The 16492-nt window shown below is 42.6% G+C and overlaps 1 pseudogene; it reads right to left on the bottom strand.

The window, feature by feature from the left end:
* Positions 1-299: 299 nt before the first annotated feature.
* On the bottom strand, positions 300-373 carry LOC123414399 (annotated as a pseudogene).
* Between the last annotated feature and the right edge of the window lie 16119 nt (positions 374-16492).

The following is a 16492-nucleotide window of genomic DNA, read 5'->3' as shown; positions in this document are numbered from 1 at the left end:
TGAATGATTTTTCTGAAGTATCAAGACACCAACGAACTAAATAATGTCTACAAAATATGCTAACAAGATATGAGGGATTACAGCCTTAAGGTAAAACTAATATAATCTAAGAACCAGCGTCTCTTCTACAATAGCAATGTAGCAGATTTCAGTCCACCTATCGGCCAGTTAATCATTCAGAACATATGTGTTATAGTAGAGAAAAACTTGTCTACAATGTTGACTATCCAAAGACCTGATACCTACAGGTTTATAAATACATTCTTAATACATTGAAGCTTCAAAGCGTATGTGTCATAGTAGAGCAAAACCTGTTTATAAACGCATTGTATAGTCATAGTCGATAATTTGGGGAAAGTATCCTCAGGTCCATATAATCCAAGGAAAGAAGCAAGTGATCATCACAGTAAGTGCAGAAAAGTGGTATGGATATGTTATCATCACTTCTCACAGCAAACAAAAAATGGTGTAGGAGTTTCTACTTATTTAAGACAAGACAACTATACAGCATCCATGACAGAATGTGCTGCTTACTAGACATTCAGAATAAGTAGGAGGAAATTATCATCAAATAGATCACAAACTATCACAAAGGGAATCGTAGAATTCGATGCGAAGTTGACGTTGATACTATTGAGCATTCATCTTATACTGAAGTAGTATGAACTACCATCCTATGTTATCTGAATGCATATTGGGCCGGAGATGTCAAGACGAGATAAGATGAAGGTCGGGACATACTTCCAGTACGTACTAACAGGCACATGCTGAACATTGTATCACGGAAGCCCAAAGTGCAGTAAGGAAAAAATATGGACCAAACAGGGTCAGGCATTTAAAAATTTAACACAACAACTGCAACCAACTCTGAATAAAGATCCTCACTAGCAACGACAAGCAAGGTAAGTGAAGTGACAGTACATAAGAAATGACATTTCAAAATCTTCCAACAGAAAAAAGCATTGTACGATAACTGAGGTGAGAAGTTCAAAGTAACAACAGAATTTCAATCTTAAAGTGATTATTGTGGTTCTATTTCGCGTCGTCGAGACTTACTAGACCTCACACGTTTTTGAACTGAATTTGGAATGTATAGCACATGTTGGAAAAATGGAAATCGAAACATTCACTTACAGCAGCCATTAAGACCGAGCTGGTGCTCCGTCTTTAACGCTTGTTGAAGGCGGGGCGGACGACCTTGCGGTGGCGCTTCCAGTCATCGCCGTCGGCGAGCACCAGCCCCTTGCTGAGCAGGCGGGCGGTGTGCGGGTTCTGGATGTTCTTGGGGTACATCACGTTGTAGTTGGGGAGCACCTGCTCCACCACGTTCACGTCCGCCATGCACAGGCTCGGCCTGGCACCAAACCAGTACAGGAACGTGCGACCTGCAGGAGACCAAAACGTAAGAGCAAGAACTAGACGACCCTGGATTGGAACTTTGAAGGAATTGCGATCTATCTGAGGTTCTCGTACCATGGACGGGGATCCATTTGCGGAAGTGCTGCTGGACCATGGGGACGAAGTCGTGGTCGCCGATGTCCAGCGCGATGCCAGCGGTGTCGTTGCGGAGCCGCTTGATCTCGCCGAGGTTGCCGGCGAAGAAACTGTAGCCTGGCGCCCTGGCCCGCCCACACCCTGCGTGCGGAGCTGCCAGATGATGGCGTGCGACCTCCACACGAGGTACACCAGCATGTTGAACACCCACGAGGCCAGCACGGCCGCCACAGCCTCCGCCACCATCCAGACGAGATCTGATAGATCTGATGGATCCGTGGTGATGGGAAGGAGCCGAGGGCGGGGCGGAATGGAGCGGCCGGAGGTGGTGGCGTGGTGCGGAAGGGAGCAACCAGAGCTGGTGGTGGTGGGGAGGGAAGGAAGGAGCGCTCGATCGGATCTAGAGAGGCGGCTCGATCGCATCTGGAGAGGGAGAAAGGGTGGGTGGGTGGTTAGGGTTTTAGTTTTTCGAAGACGGGCTCCACCGTTGGATGAGTGGTGGTGGATGGCTCAGATCACGTTCAATTGGATGATCCACGTGAAGGCAGTTTCTCATCTCTCATTGGCCGACTGAGAACTCGATTTTTTAACCCAAATCTTTAGAAAAAAATACAGAAAATATCAATTATTTGTTGCCCAATTGGACTACTTAATTTTTTTCAAAATATTATACCACTTGAGTATCAAGATGTTTTCGTGGCTAGCTAGCTTGGAGGCACAATGGCCAGACAAACATATAGCAGGAGCGCGGCGAGAAGCGACGATGCTTCGACCGAGAAGAAGCAACCCGCTGGCCCAGCGGCGGATCACGGCATCCACCCACGTCCGAACAAAGACAATAACTGGACTAAAAAATCCAATAGAAGTGTCTGCATTCCCGGATGCCAAGATCCGGCACTACGAGGCCAGATCTCGTCTCGGGCCGCCCGGTGGTGCGCGCACAGCAAGATCCACCAAGCTACTTACAAGGAAGAGAGATACATGGATCCATGAGTGACATGGAAACATAGTTAGGACATGTTACGACGTTTTTATAATCGTCGTAAAAGTTACGACGATCTCATCTTTTGCGGTTACGACGTTTTTGACTAACATCATCGTAATTTATATGTAGATTTGATCCCCTCAAACGGTTTACGACGATCTCGGATGAAATCGTCATAGATTTATGACGAATTCATCAACGAGATCTTAAAAAACGTCATGTATGAGCATATTTCTTGTAGTGATTTGTGTCCTTGGGTTCCATGTTGAGGTCCCATACAATGAACGTGAATGGGTTACAAACATCTCAGCATATGACTAGGCCACAAATATTGAGTAACTTGGCTTTTTAAATCTGCATAATCAGAAACCTGTATGAAATTCTTGAAACTTATCCCGATGTTATGACACGGGACTTATACGAAATGATAAAATTTTTGACCAATTTTGGACAAGTTTTCGGACAAGTCTCTTGCACACACGAACTTATCTTAAGAAGCTGATACTTGTGATCCGTGTTGGGTTTTCCATGAGGAGGAATGTGTTATCGCAGCACAATGTGGGTAAGTATTTCCCTCGGTTATGAAACCAAGGTTTATCGAACCGATAGGAATACCAACCACAAGCGTCTTCAGCGGCTGCACACAAAAGAACAAACAACTTGCACTCAACGCGAGCAAGAGGGTTGTCAATCCTCGTGTTCTTGTTATTTGCAAGCGAGTGAGGTGTGTAAATAATTGTATATAGCAAGATAAAATAAAAACAAGTAAATGGCAGCAATAGTTTTCTGTGGTGCGAAGGTTTATATATATATATATATGTGTGTGTGTGTGTGTGTGTGTGTGTGTGTGTGTGTGTTGTGAATAGACCCGAGGGCCATAGTTCTCCCTAATGGCATCTCTCATAAAAAATAACTTGTGGTGGGTAAACAAATTACTATTGGGCAATTGAAAGAAAAGTATATAGTTATGCAATATTCTCGGCAATGACCATGTGTATATATGCATCACGCCCATAAACAAATAGTCCGACTCCTGCCTACACCTATTACTATTACTCCACTCATCAACGGCTCTCCAGCATGCATCTACATTACTAAGTAAATCAGAGTAATGCATGGAGAACAATGACATGATGTAGACAAAGCAAACTCAAGCAATATGAATAAATCCCATCGTTTTATCTGTAGTAGCAGCAACACAAAGACGCATCTTGTCCCCTTCTGTCACTAGGTTATACAAATTCGCTAGGTTGAACGTACTACAACACACCCTTCTCACCGAAAAAATATAAATCTAATTGGCCAAACTATTTCAATAGATCATTTGAGGGTGACGACGATCTCCTCCAAGGGCCTCCCATCCACCTGATAATCTCCTGTTCCACTTCCTTAAACCTAGTGGAAGCACAATTGCTCCCTAAGGTGGCTTTCGTAATTAATCACAAAATATGCATCATTGGACAAATGAGTTTATTCAAGTATATTTCAGAAAAGTTCAAAGATTCTTTGGCTATAGGTATGTGCGGAGATTCCCATTTATTGCAAGGGAGGATAGGACTGGCTCAATCTCCAACCAAGAAGACTCTACATTTTATATTTGTGAGAAATCACTTTGAGTCCATAGGAAATTGGTGCCACCAACAATTTCCACTCGACCCTACCGATTTTACTCTTAGACAGATCCTATGCAAAACCCATCATCTCGGTACAACCAACATTCCTATCGGTGCCATCGAGATTTCGTGACCAACTTTATGTTGAGGAGATTTCAAGTTTCAGAATTTCCGACTTTGAAAATAGTGTCACCGAGATTTGGAAACTAGTCTAGGTCAGCATATCGGTACCACCGAGACTCATATATCAGTCTCACCAAGAATTCAAAAGTTGCTACATTTAGTGAAACTCGGTACCATCGAGATTCATTTCGGTGTCACCGAGTTGGGCAATAATATTGGAACGGTTATATTATGGGAGATGCCTATATATACCCCTCCACCTACCTCTCACTCACAGAGGAAGCACTCAGAACACACTTACACTTGCGAGATCCATTTTTCTGAGAGAGGAACCTACTCATGTCTTGAAATCAAGAGATTCCATTCCAACCATTTGAACTTAATTTCTAGCCTCCCCAAGTCGCTTTCCACAAGATCAATCTCTCCTACCCCTGCCAAATTTGAGCGAGAGTGATTGAGTGTTGAGGAGACTATCTTTTGAAGCACAAGAGCAAGGATTTCATCGTTCTAGCACTCCTATTATCTTTTGGAGGGTGGTGCCTCCTATATTGGTTAGGTGTCGCTTGGGAGCCTCCTACTTCTTATTGTGGAGTTGAACCAAGATGTTTGTATGCGCCAAGAGATTGCTTACTTTGTGAAGATCTACCGTGAGTGAGGCTAGTCATGTGTGGACAGAAGCCATGGTGGAATAGTCAAGGCCGCTTTTTGGTGGACCCCTTGTGGGTGGAGCCCTCCATGGAATCTCATAGCCGTCACCCTCCATGGGTTGAACTCTCCACTAACATGGATGTATGATAGCACCACCTATCGAAACTATGCCCAAATTTCCATGTCAACCTTTGCGTTTGATCTCCCTACCTTACCCTCTACTTTACACATGCATGTTTTACTTTTCCGATACTATACTCTTATATGTGCATGTGTAGGGTGTACTTGACTAGTCATAATTGCTAGAACTGGACCACACTTAAAATTGGGAAAATGATAGGTTTTGATCTTGTCAAGTAGTCTAATCACACCCCCTCTAGACATACTTTCAATCCTACAAGTGGTATAAGAGCTTTGGTCTCCATTGCATTGGTTTCACAAGCTAGTGAGGGAAATTATCATCATGGAGGTCAATAATTCTATGGCACTAATTTTTCTAGTTGGAAGCATAAGATGAAAAGGCATAATCTTGGTCATAATCCTGCCATTTCGGTTGTTGTTCGTGTTGGTGTGTAAGGTGGTTTGTTCGAAGAAGAAAATAACCGGATCTCGATGCCACAGCGGATGAGCTGAAGATGTTGCAATACAATGCTCAAGCCTTTGATATACTGTTCAACTTCTTGTGTCCTGAAGAATTCAACAAAACCAGTCGCCTTGAGAATGCAAATTAAATTTGGGATACTTTTATTGATATGCATGAAGATACCAATTCTGTCAGGGAATCTAAGTTGGATGTGCTTCAAATTCATCTTGACAAGTTTAAGATGAAGGATGGTGAAGGAGTTGCCGAGATGTATTCTAGGCTAGCTCTCATCACAAATGAGATTGCCCGCTTAGGAAGTGAAGAGATGACAAAAAAATTCATCATCAAGAAGATACTTAGAGCCTTGGATGGAAGATACGACCCCGTGTGCACATTAATTCAAATGATGCCAAATTAGAAAGATCTCAAGCCAACTGAAGTCATTGGAAGGATTGTTTCTCATGAAATGTCTCTCAAGGACAAAGATGAGTTGCACAATAAGTCAAGCAGTGCTCTCACTTCTTCAAGTGACAACCTTGTTACCAATGAATATATCATTCTCATGTTCAAGAAATTTAACAAGTTGTACAAGAGTATAGGCAAATAGAGAAACTCAAGCTCAAGATATGATGAGAAGTGTTCGTCTAGTCGTGACAAAAACTGGTACAACTGTGGAAAGACCGGACACTTTTCCAATGAGTGCTCGGTTCCCCACAACCGAAGAGAAGAGTCACCTAGAAGAAAAAGCTCAAGAGATGAGGAACCTCGTAGAGAGAGAAGGAGTAGAGAAGATCATTATGAACGAAGACACTCCCGGAGAGGCAAAGAATCAGAGAAGGAGGACAAGCACACCAAGAGCAGTTCAAGAAAAAGACATCAAGCTCACGTTGGTGAATGGCCTTCTGGCTCCAAGTCTGACAACCAATACGAGAGAAGCTACCACTCCAACTGTGACTACAGTCAATATGGGGGTTTTGCCGGCATTGCGCTTGTTTCCTCCAACTCCTAGGACATATTTGATTCACCAAATGAAGGAATTGGAAACTGCTTCATCGCTAAAGCCCCAAGCACTAGTGCAGAATCAAGCAATAGTCCCGACTCGTAAGGATCTTTAGTGTCGGTTCAACAACCGGCACTAAAGGGTGGGGACTAAAGCCCCCCCCCCATCCTTTAGTGTCGGTTCGTCCTGAACCGGGACTGAATGCCCACCACGTGGCACGAGCCCACGCCGGGGGGCTGGGGGCCTTTTTTCTTGGTTGGTTTGGTTACACCAACCGGGACTAAAAGGTTTAGGGGTTTTGGGTTTATGGTTTAGTTTTCCTTTTAATTTTGTGTTTTCCATTTAATTATTTTTAATTTCGAACATAGTTTACACTATTACATAATGTACACATTATGCATATAAAAAACAATTTCTGGTAGAACCGATCATATATATATATATATATATATATATATATATATATATATATATATATATCATCCAATTTCTCGCACGACCATTCACACATATACATATATATACAATTTGTCCTACAATTTGTAGATCATTACATGGAGGCATTACATCTTGTAATGGTACTCTCCTTTGGGATCTATAACCTCGTCGAGCAAAAATCCTGCTATTTCCTCTTGAATTTCTCATACGCGATCCGTTGGTAGGAGTTGATCCCTCCTATCTTGCATCTTTATTAAGAAATAAGATCGATATGAATATATTAGTTGTGTGTATATATATTAGATCATGATAAAAAATAATTGGGAATAGTGTTCTGGCAAACGTACCCGAAGTTGTCTATCACTTTTGGACCTTACACACGTCATCATGTGAATGTTCTCGCAAACGTAGTGTGCACGTAAATTATTCCCGGTCCTTGCCTCGCGCACTTTACGAGAATATAATACAATCAGGTAATAATTAATCAAGCATGACAATGGTATTAAGAATTAAAGAGATGGTAGCTAGCTAGTACTACTTAATTAATTACCCTCGGTCGCACCCATTTCAGTTTTTGTTTCCATGGACCATCAACCTGTTTGATGAACTTTTGCCAAGCCCTGCCCGCTGGCAAAGAAAATAAATAAAGGAGTTATTAATTAGTTGATATCAGTAAATGAACTAAAGAGGCCCACATATAGTTCGATAATGATTGAAATTACGTGTCGACCATCCCCTTCACGATTGCGTAGTCTCTATCGTCTTTAAGTAGTGAGACCAGTACTAGAACTTTTCCCTTGTCAATTTCAGTGATTAGCAGGATCCAGTGAAAACTGCAAGCGCACACGTTTGTATAATTAAGCCGGTATGTGCATATATAACTCATCAACTACACTTATTAAAATCTAGAGTAAGCAAAAATAGAATTTGTAGTACAAGACAGTGTCACTCAAGAAGTTGTAAGGAAGTAGTATTTCTGGTTGGGTATTTAGTCGCACCAAGAACTCTACCAATCTTATCTTTGTGTCTTTTCATTCCCACGTACGCGTCCATGTCTCTTCATTAATGGTATTTGGGTCAATGAGCCCTATGCCATAGCGTCCAGCTTTTTTCATTTCATACATCTTCCTTCTACTTAATATCACAGAAAAGAATATATACTGAGGATAATTACACGTAATGAACGAGCACTACAGCTACCTAGAGACTTAAGTTACAGAAAGAAATCACATACAAATAATAGCAATTGACGTGAGATTTGTCGAGTGTGTCTTGATTGAGTAACTAAAACATTTCTTGATACTCAACCCACAAATCTTTTTTATGGTAGTAATGCTCTGCATGGACTTTCACCATGAAGGACTCTCGATTATTAGTCTTTACTACTCTCAGGTACCATTGATGCAATTCTAACATTCTCGTTGATAGAAGCGGGATCTTCTCAGGCTTGACCATAGGTTGGCCGTGGACATCTTGTTGGGGAACGTTGCAAGGGAAATAAAAAATTCCCTACGCACGCGAAGACCTATCATCGTGATGATCATCTACGAGAGGGAGATCGGATCTACATACCCATGTAGATCGCTAAGCGGGAAGCGTTAAGAAATGTGGTTGATGTAGTGCGTCTTCGCGATCCAAATCGCCGCCATCCCACAATCCGTCCTGATCTAGCACCGAACGGACGGCACCTCCGCGTTCAGCACACGTACAGCTCGGTGATGATCTCCGCCTTCTTGATCCAACAAGAGAGACGAACAGGTAGCTGCATTCTCCGGCAGCACGACGGCATGGCGGTGATCATGGTGGAGCTACTTCGTCAGGGCTTCGCCGTGTCGTACCCATCTAGCTACGAGGTGTTATAAAGTAGTGGAGGGACAGAGGTTTGCACAAACTCTTGAGTTGCAAAAACCCTAAAACCCTCCACTGTATATAGGAGGAACCAAGGGGAGGTTGCCTTTCCTCCGACTCCAAGGAGGAGGCTTTGGCCGAAGCAATGAGGGAGGAGTCGTCCTCCAATTAGGTTTGGTGGAGGACTCCTTCCTATCTTCTCCACCTCCTTCCTTCTTCTTCTTTTTCTTTTTCCTCTTTATTTTTGCCTTGGCCGAAATAGGCTTCTTGGGCTGGCCTCACCAGCCCAAAAAGGGCTGGTGCGCCACCCACGGGCCTATTAGGTCCTCTCGCGGGTGGGTGGCCCCTCCCAGTAAAACCTCGGAACCCATTCGTCATGCCCGGTACTTTACCCGTAATACCCAAAATCTTTCCGGAAGCCAAATTCAACAATCATATATATCAATCTTTGTTTCTGGACCATTCCGGAGACACCCGTGATGTCCGGGATCTGATACGAGACTCCGAACAACATTCGGTTCCAACATCAATAATTCAAGTATACCAAAAACGTCACCAAACCTTAAGTGTGCAGACCTTGCGGGTTCGATAACTATGTAGATATGACCGAGACACTCTCCGGACAATATCCAATAGCGGGAACTGGACGTACATATTGGATCCTACATATTCTTCGAAGATGTTATCGGTTGACTGTCTATGTCAAGGATACACACAATCCCATATATCATTCCCTTTGTCCTTCGATATGTTACTTGCCTGAGATTCAATCGTCGGGATCGCCATACCTATTTCAATCTCGTTACCGGTAAGTCTCTCTACTGGTTCCGTAATACAAGATCCCGTGGCTAACTCTTTAGTAACATTGCTTGCAAGGCTCGTTTGTAATGTTGTATTACCGAGTGGGCCCCGAGTTACCTATCCGTCACACGGAGTGACAAATCCCAGTCTTGATCCATGCTAACTCAACGAACACCTCCAGAGATGCTTCTAGAGTACCTTTATAGTCACCCAGTAACCTTGTGATGTTTGATACAAACAAATCATTCCTCTGGTGTGAGTGAGTTACATGATCTCATGGTCATAGGAATGTATACTTGACATGCAGAAAACAATACCAACAAAATGACACGATCATATGCTACGTTTATAGTTTGGGTCTTGTCCATCACATCATTCTCCTATTGATGTGATCCCGTCATCAAGTGACAACACTTGTCTATGGCTAGGAAACCTTAACCATCCTTGACCAACATGCTAGTCCACTAGAGGCTCACTAGGGACATTGTTTTGTCTATATATCCACACATGCATTTATGTTTCCATTCAATACAAATATAGCATGGATAATAAACAATTATCTTGAAATAGGAAATATAATAATAACTATTTTATCATTGCCTCTAGGGCATATTTCCAACAGTCTACCACATGCACTAGAGTCAATAATCTAGCTTCACATATCTATGTGATTTACAATGTAATGAATCTAACACCCATACAGTTTTGGTGTTGATCATGCTTTGCTCATGGAAGAGGTTTAGTCAGCGGATCTGCAACATTCAGATCCTTGTGCACTTTCAAATATTTATGTCCTCCTCCTTGATGTAATTACGGATCGCATTGAAGTGTCGCTTTATGTGTCTGGTCCTCTTGTGAAACCTTGGTTCCTTGGCTAGAGCAATGGCACCAGTGTTGTCACAGAACAACTTGATTGGGTCCAGTGCACTCGGCACTACTCCAAGATCTGACATGAACTGCTTCATCCATACACCCTCCTTGGTAGCCTCTGAGGCAGCTATGTACTCCACTTCGCATGTAGAATCAACTACGACGCTTTGCTTGGAACTGCACCAGCTTACCGCACCCCTGTTAAGAATATATACATAACCGGTTTGAGACTTAGAGTCATCCGGATCAGTGTCAAAGCTTGCATCAATGCAACCCTTTACGACGAGCTCTTCGTCACCTCCATAAATGAGAAACATTTCCTTAGTTCTTTTTAGGTACTTCAGAATATTCTTGACCGCCGCCCAGTGTTCCACTCGTGGATCACTTTGAAACCTTCCTGCCATACTTATGGCCAGGCTGACATCCGGTCTTGTGCATAGCATTGCATACATAATAGACCCTATGGCTGAAGCATAGGGGGCGACACTTATCTTTTCTCTATCTTCTGCAGTTATGGGACATTGAGTTTTACTCAACTTTATACATGTAAGAGAGGCAAGAACCCCTTCTTGAATTGTTCCATTTTGAACTTCCTCAAAACTCTATCAAGGTATCTGCTTTGTGAAAGAGCTATTAGGCGCCTTGACCTATCTCTATAGATCTTTATGCCCAATATGTTAGCACCTTCTCCTAGGTCCTTCATTGAAAACTTTTATTCAAGTAATCCTTTACACTTTTCAGTAATTCTACATTGTTTCCAATCAGCAATATGTCATCCAAATATAATAGTAGAAACGCTATAGAGCTCCCACTCACTCTCTTGTAAATACAAGCTTCTCCAAAACTTGTATGAACGGAAACGCCTTGATCACCTCATCAAAGCGTTGGTTCCAACTCCGAGCTGCTTGCACCAGTCCATAAATGGATCGCTGGAGGTTGCACACTTTGTCAGCATTCTCTGGATCGACAAAACCTTCGGGTTGCATCATATAAAACTCTTCCTTAAGAAACACGTTAAGGAACGCCGTTTTGACATCCATCTGCCAGATTTCATAATCGGAAAATGCAGCTATTGCTAACATGATTCAGATAGACTTAAGCATCGCTACAGGTGAGAATGTCTTGTCGTAGTCAACTCCTTGAACATATCAAAAACCCTTTGCCACAAGTCGAGCTTTATAAATGGTCACATTGCCGTCCACATCCGTCTTCTTCTTAAAGATCCATTTGTTTTGAATAGCCTTGTGACCTTCAGGTAATACTTCCAAAGTCCATACTTTGTTTTCATACATAGATCCTATCTCGGATTCATGGCTTCTAAACATCTGTTGGAATCTGGGCCCATCATTGCTACTCCAAAACTCGTTGGCTCATTGTTGTCCAACAAGATGATTGACAAGAAAGGATTCCCGTACCACTCAGGAGCAGTACGTGCTCTTGTCAACCTGCGAGGTCCGACAGTAACTTGATCTAAAGCTTCTTGATCATCATCATTAGCTTCCTCTTCAATTGGTGTTGCCTCGACAGAAATTTCTTTCCGCCCTGCGCCACCATCTTGTTGAAGCAGAGGTTCCGCAACCTCATCAAGTTCTATCTTCCTCCCACTCAATTCTTTCGAGAGAAACTCTTTCTCAAGAAAATCTCCGTTCTTAGCGACAAACACTTTGCCCTCGGGTCTGAGATAGAAGGTATACCCAACTGTCTCTTTTGGGTAACCTATGAAGACGCACTTTTCCGCTTTGGGTTCCAGCTTTTCAAGCTGAAGCTTTTTGACATAAGCATCACATCCCCAAACTTTAAGAAACAACAACTTTGGCCTCTTGCCATACCATAGCTCGTATGGTGCCGTCTCAACGGATTTTTGATGGTGCGCTATTTGAAGTGAATGCAGTTGTCTCCAATGCATAGCCCCAAAATGATAATGGCAAATCGGTAAGAGACATCATAGAACGCACCATATCTAATAAAGTACGATTATGATGTTCGGACACACCATTACGTTGTGGTGTTCCAAGCGGTGTCAACTATGAAATAATGCCACATTGTCTTAAGTGAGCACCAAACTCGTAACTCAGATATTCACCGCCTTGATCAGATCGTAGGAATTTGATCTTCTTGCTACGATGATTTTCAAGTTCACTTTGAAATTGTTTGAACTTTTCAAACGATTCAGACTTGTGCTTCATCAAGTAGATATAGCCATACCTACTCAAATCGTTAGGGAAGGTGAGAAAATAACGATATCCATCACACGCCTCTATGCTCATTGGTCCGCACACATTAGTATGTATGATCTCCAACAAGTCACTTGCATGCTCCATTGTTCCAGAGAATGGAGTCTTAGTCATCTTGCCCATGAGACATGGTTCTCATGTGTCAAGTGATTCAAAATCAAGTGACTCCAAAAGTCCATCAGCATCGAGTTTCTTCATGCGCTTAACACAAATATGACCTAACTGTTAGTGCTATAAGAAAGTGGTTGTATCATTTTTAACTCTACACCTTTTGGTCTCAATGTTATTGATATGAGTGTCATCACAATCCAGATTCAACATGAACAAACCCCTCACATTGGGTGCATGACCATAAAAGATATTACTCATATAAACAGAACAATCATTATTCTCTGACTTAAATGAGATACCGTCTCGCAATAAACAAGATCCAGATATAATGTTCATGCTCAACGCAGGCACAAAATAATAATTATTTAAGTTCATCACTAATCCCGACGGTAACTGAAGTGAGACCATGCCGACGGCGATCGCATCAACCTTGGAACCATTTCCCACGCGCATCGTCACTTCATCCTTCGCCAGCCTTCGTTTATACCGCAGTTCCTGTTTCGAGTTGCAAATGTGAGTTACAGAACCGGTATCAAATACCCAGGCAATACTACGAGAGTTGGTGAGGTACACATCAATAACGTGTATATCATATATACCTTGTTTGGTGTTGGCGGCCTTCTTATCGGCGAGATACTTGGGGCAGTTTGTAGCGACCCGACTCAAGACGAGTCAAGCCTCTGTGTTTCTGTGCCATCCCTGGATCAGTATGCTGGCACACACAGTACATCAATGTATATATCAAAGTGCAATCACATGAAAATAGCGTAAAACTGATATATACCTTAAATATTTCAGCGGAAGCAGTCAAGGGAGTGGAGTCCCAATAAACACCAACGGCAAGTTGAGTGTAGACCGTAACCCTGAATCGTACTCTTACTCGTTGAAGAAATATCTGCAACATAAGACGTTGCAGCTGTGTAGGTCAGCATATTTAATATGCTGGCAAGTCACATAAGAGAGGGGTGAAAAGTAATCATCTATACTATATGCATATATGGCAGGTGGGGTTGTAAGTTTTAGCGTAAATCAAATTTTTCTCCTACAACAAGAGAGGGCTAAAAAGCAAAATGTTACTACATTGTTGGTTGTTAACGAGATGTTTCCGCCAACCAGTTCTCGTACCCATGTTGTCAATAATACCCACATCAATATTGTTATTTGTGTTGAGAATTTCAGATAACTTCAGTTCCTTTGGCTCAAGTTGTCCATGACCGTGGACACGGCTAATCGATTAGGTTTGAGTACTCTGCAGAGTTTTGCACACGTTCCCCACAAGATTTGATCGCCTCCGTGTATGTCCTCGCACTTCAGGGTGTTTGAAGACCGGATGATCAAAACATGGTCTTTCAACAGGTCCCTTTGAATCCCTGTCGGTGCCCATCCAATCCTACCTTTCTTCTACATCTGCTAGCACCGTCTGTCCAGAGTCACCGCGTTGTCCAACCAAGCCAGAGCCCATAATGACTTGTGGCTGTGCAGGTAAGCCTTGGGTCTTGAAAATATCCGTCCGTCTCTTTGAGCCTGGGTGAAGCTTTCCGCAGGATGTGATGGCCTCTCCAGCATCCCGGGTCATCCACTGGGTTCTCCAGGGAGCCGATCAACCGTCCTTCACCCAGAGTTGCATTGCGTCCGAGGTCTTGAAAATCTTGTCTTAATCGGTCTTGATTAATTAATCAACCTCGCATCACTCGTGTTATGCACTCAACCGAAATCCCGTCTACTCAAGCATAGCAATATGAAATTTGTCGTCCCGGGGCCAAGTATCGGGGTTGTTGGGTGCCTACCACATGATACTACAATTTATACTAAAATTTCCAAGTACCTAAGCAGCATGCAATTTGGGCATAGGATGGTAGAACTACGATGCATAAACATAGGTGATAGTATGATCAAAGTGACTTGCCTGGTGATGTTGATGAAGAAGAATTTTCGTTCTCGGGAAATACGTGATAGAACTATTCGTCACTCTCCGATGAAACCTATATAATCAAACATAGTATTCACATAAGCACTCACACTAGCAATCATTCTAGCAATCAATTAACAAACAGCAATAAAAGTTGATGCATTCAAAAATCAATAAGAGAGAGCGGATAAAAATCCAAAGGAAACTTCAAAGAAGCTAGGAAGCCTTCTACTACATCAAACACTATATAGTTTTTGTTCTAACTGAAAATAAAACACTAAAATATAAAAAATAACAGAAAACAAAATATAAAATAACTAAGATAACAGAAGTAAAATTTACAAAACAATATTTTTTATAAGTATTTTCAACATAGGAAATCAAACTAGCAATGCAATCAATTCGCAAGTTAGTATAGAACTAGAATTGATTCCATGCAAACAAATAAGAATAAATAAAATAAAATTTTGTTGTTGTTCAAAAGTTACTGGTAAATATCAGAAAACAAAATATAACTTGTCACAATTAGAAAAAAAACAAATTAAGAACAATCAATACAAAAGAAATAGCAAGAAAACAAAAAAAGGCTAAAATAGAATCTGTTTTCCTTAAAACCCTAAGTAAAATTACTTAAAAAAATTTAAACTTAAATTACTGATAGATATGCTCAATACGAAGCAGCAGCAAAAAGAATCAAATTAAAAGCTATTTTTAAACTCCCGGAATAAGCAAAACAAGGTTTAAACTAAATCTGATCTAACTTATATTTGAAAATTTCAAACATAGACAAATTATATGTTTTTAAAAACTACAGGAAATTTGTGAGCTACTGGAAAAATAATCACTATCATTGGACTAATGAATCAAACGTTATGGGCAGAACAAGATTGAAACTATTCTGTTTTTGAACTAAACAACAAAAATAAGATAAACGGGGAATCCATGTGGCGGCTTTTGATTGGCTGATGGGTGTGCGTGGCATAAGCTAACCAGCGGATGGCCGCTAAATAAGACAAATGCTTCGGTTCACTTAACTGATGAACCGGTTCTTTTTAGAAAACCGAAGGGGTAAGTACTTCCTAATCTATACCATAGGATCTAGATCTAAGGGCTAAAACTAAAAAAACAAAACAAGTCAAAGAAAAAAAAAGGAGAGAGCCTTACCGTGGCTGGGAGCTACTCCCTCGCTGGCAATGGCTGGCCGAGGTGGGGTGGGGTGCCGGTGGGGTGGGGAGGGGCCGGTGGGAGGAGTGGTGGAGGGGGGGCCGGTGGAAACTCCTCGGGGGGGGGGGGGAGGGCCGAAGGGAAGGAGGGAGTGCAGGGGGAGGGGCTCGGCAGGGAAGTTGCTGGTGTCTTCCTGGCCGCTGGTCCCAGGGGAGGAACCGAAGGGTGGAGGGCGACGGGGTGGCAACGGGGTGGCGGTGGAGGGGGCCGAGGTGGTGGGGAGAGGTGGCCGAAGGGTGGAGGGGTGCAGGGGTGGCCGAAGGGTGGAGTTTTCCTGGGAAGAGTTCCTGGCGATGGGAGGAGTTCTGGGAGGTTTTTGGTGACGACTCCGGCGAGGGGTGCGCGAGCTAGAGGCGAGGAGAGGCGGCGGTTTCAACGGGAATGGAACGAGGAGGACGTGGGGCTTCTTATAGAGGCGACGGGAGAAGCTAAGTGGGAAAGGGCTTCGCGAATCCCGGAGGTGGAGATCCTCCTCTCCATGGAAGGAAAACTTCGTGTGACGTGAGGGAGAGAGGAGGAAGAAGATGATCTTCTTGGGCCAGTGAAAGGAAAGTCTTAATGGGCCAGCAGGTATTTCCTAATAAAAGTGATTTCCTTCCTATTTTCAAAAC

Source organism: Hordeum vulgare, chromosome 7H (assembly GCF_904849725.1).
Source record: "Hordeum vulgare subsp. vulgare chromosome 7H, MorexV3_pseudomolecules_assembly, whole genome shotgun sequence".
Lineage (NCBI taxonomy): Eukaryota > Viridiplantae > Streptophyta > Magnoliopsida > Poales > Poaceae > Hordeum > Hordeum vulgare.
This window is presented reverse-complemented; position numbering and strand designations above follow the sequence as displayed.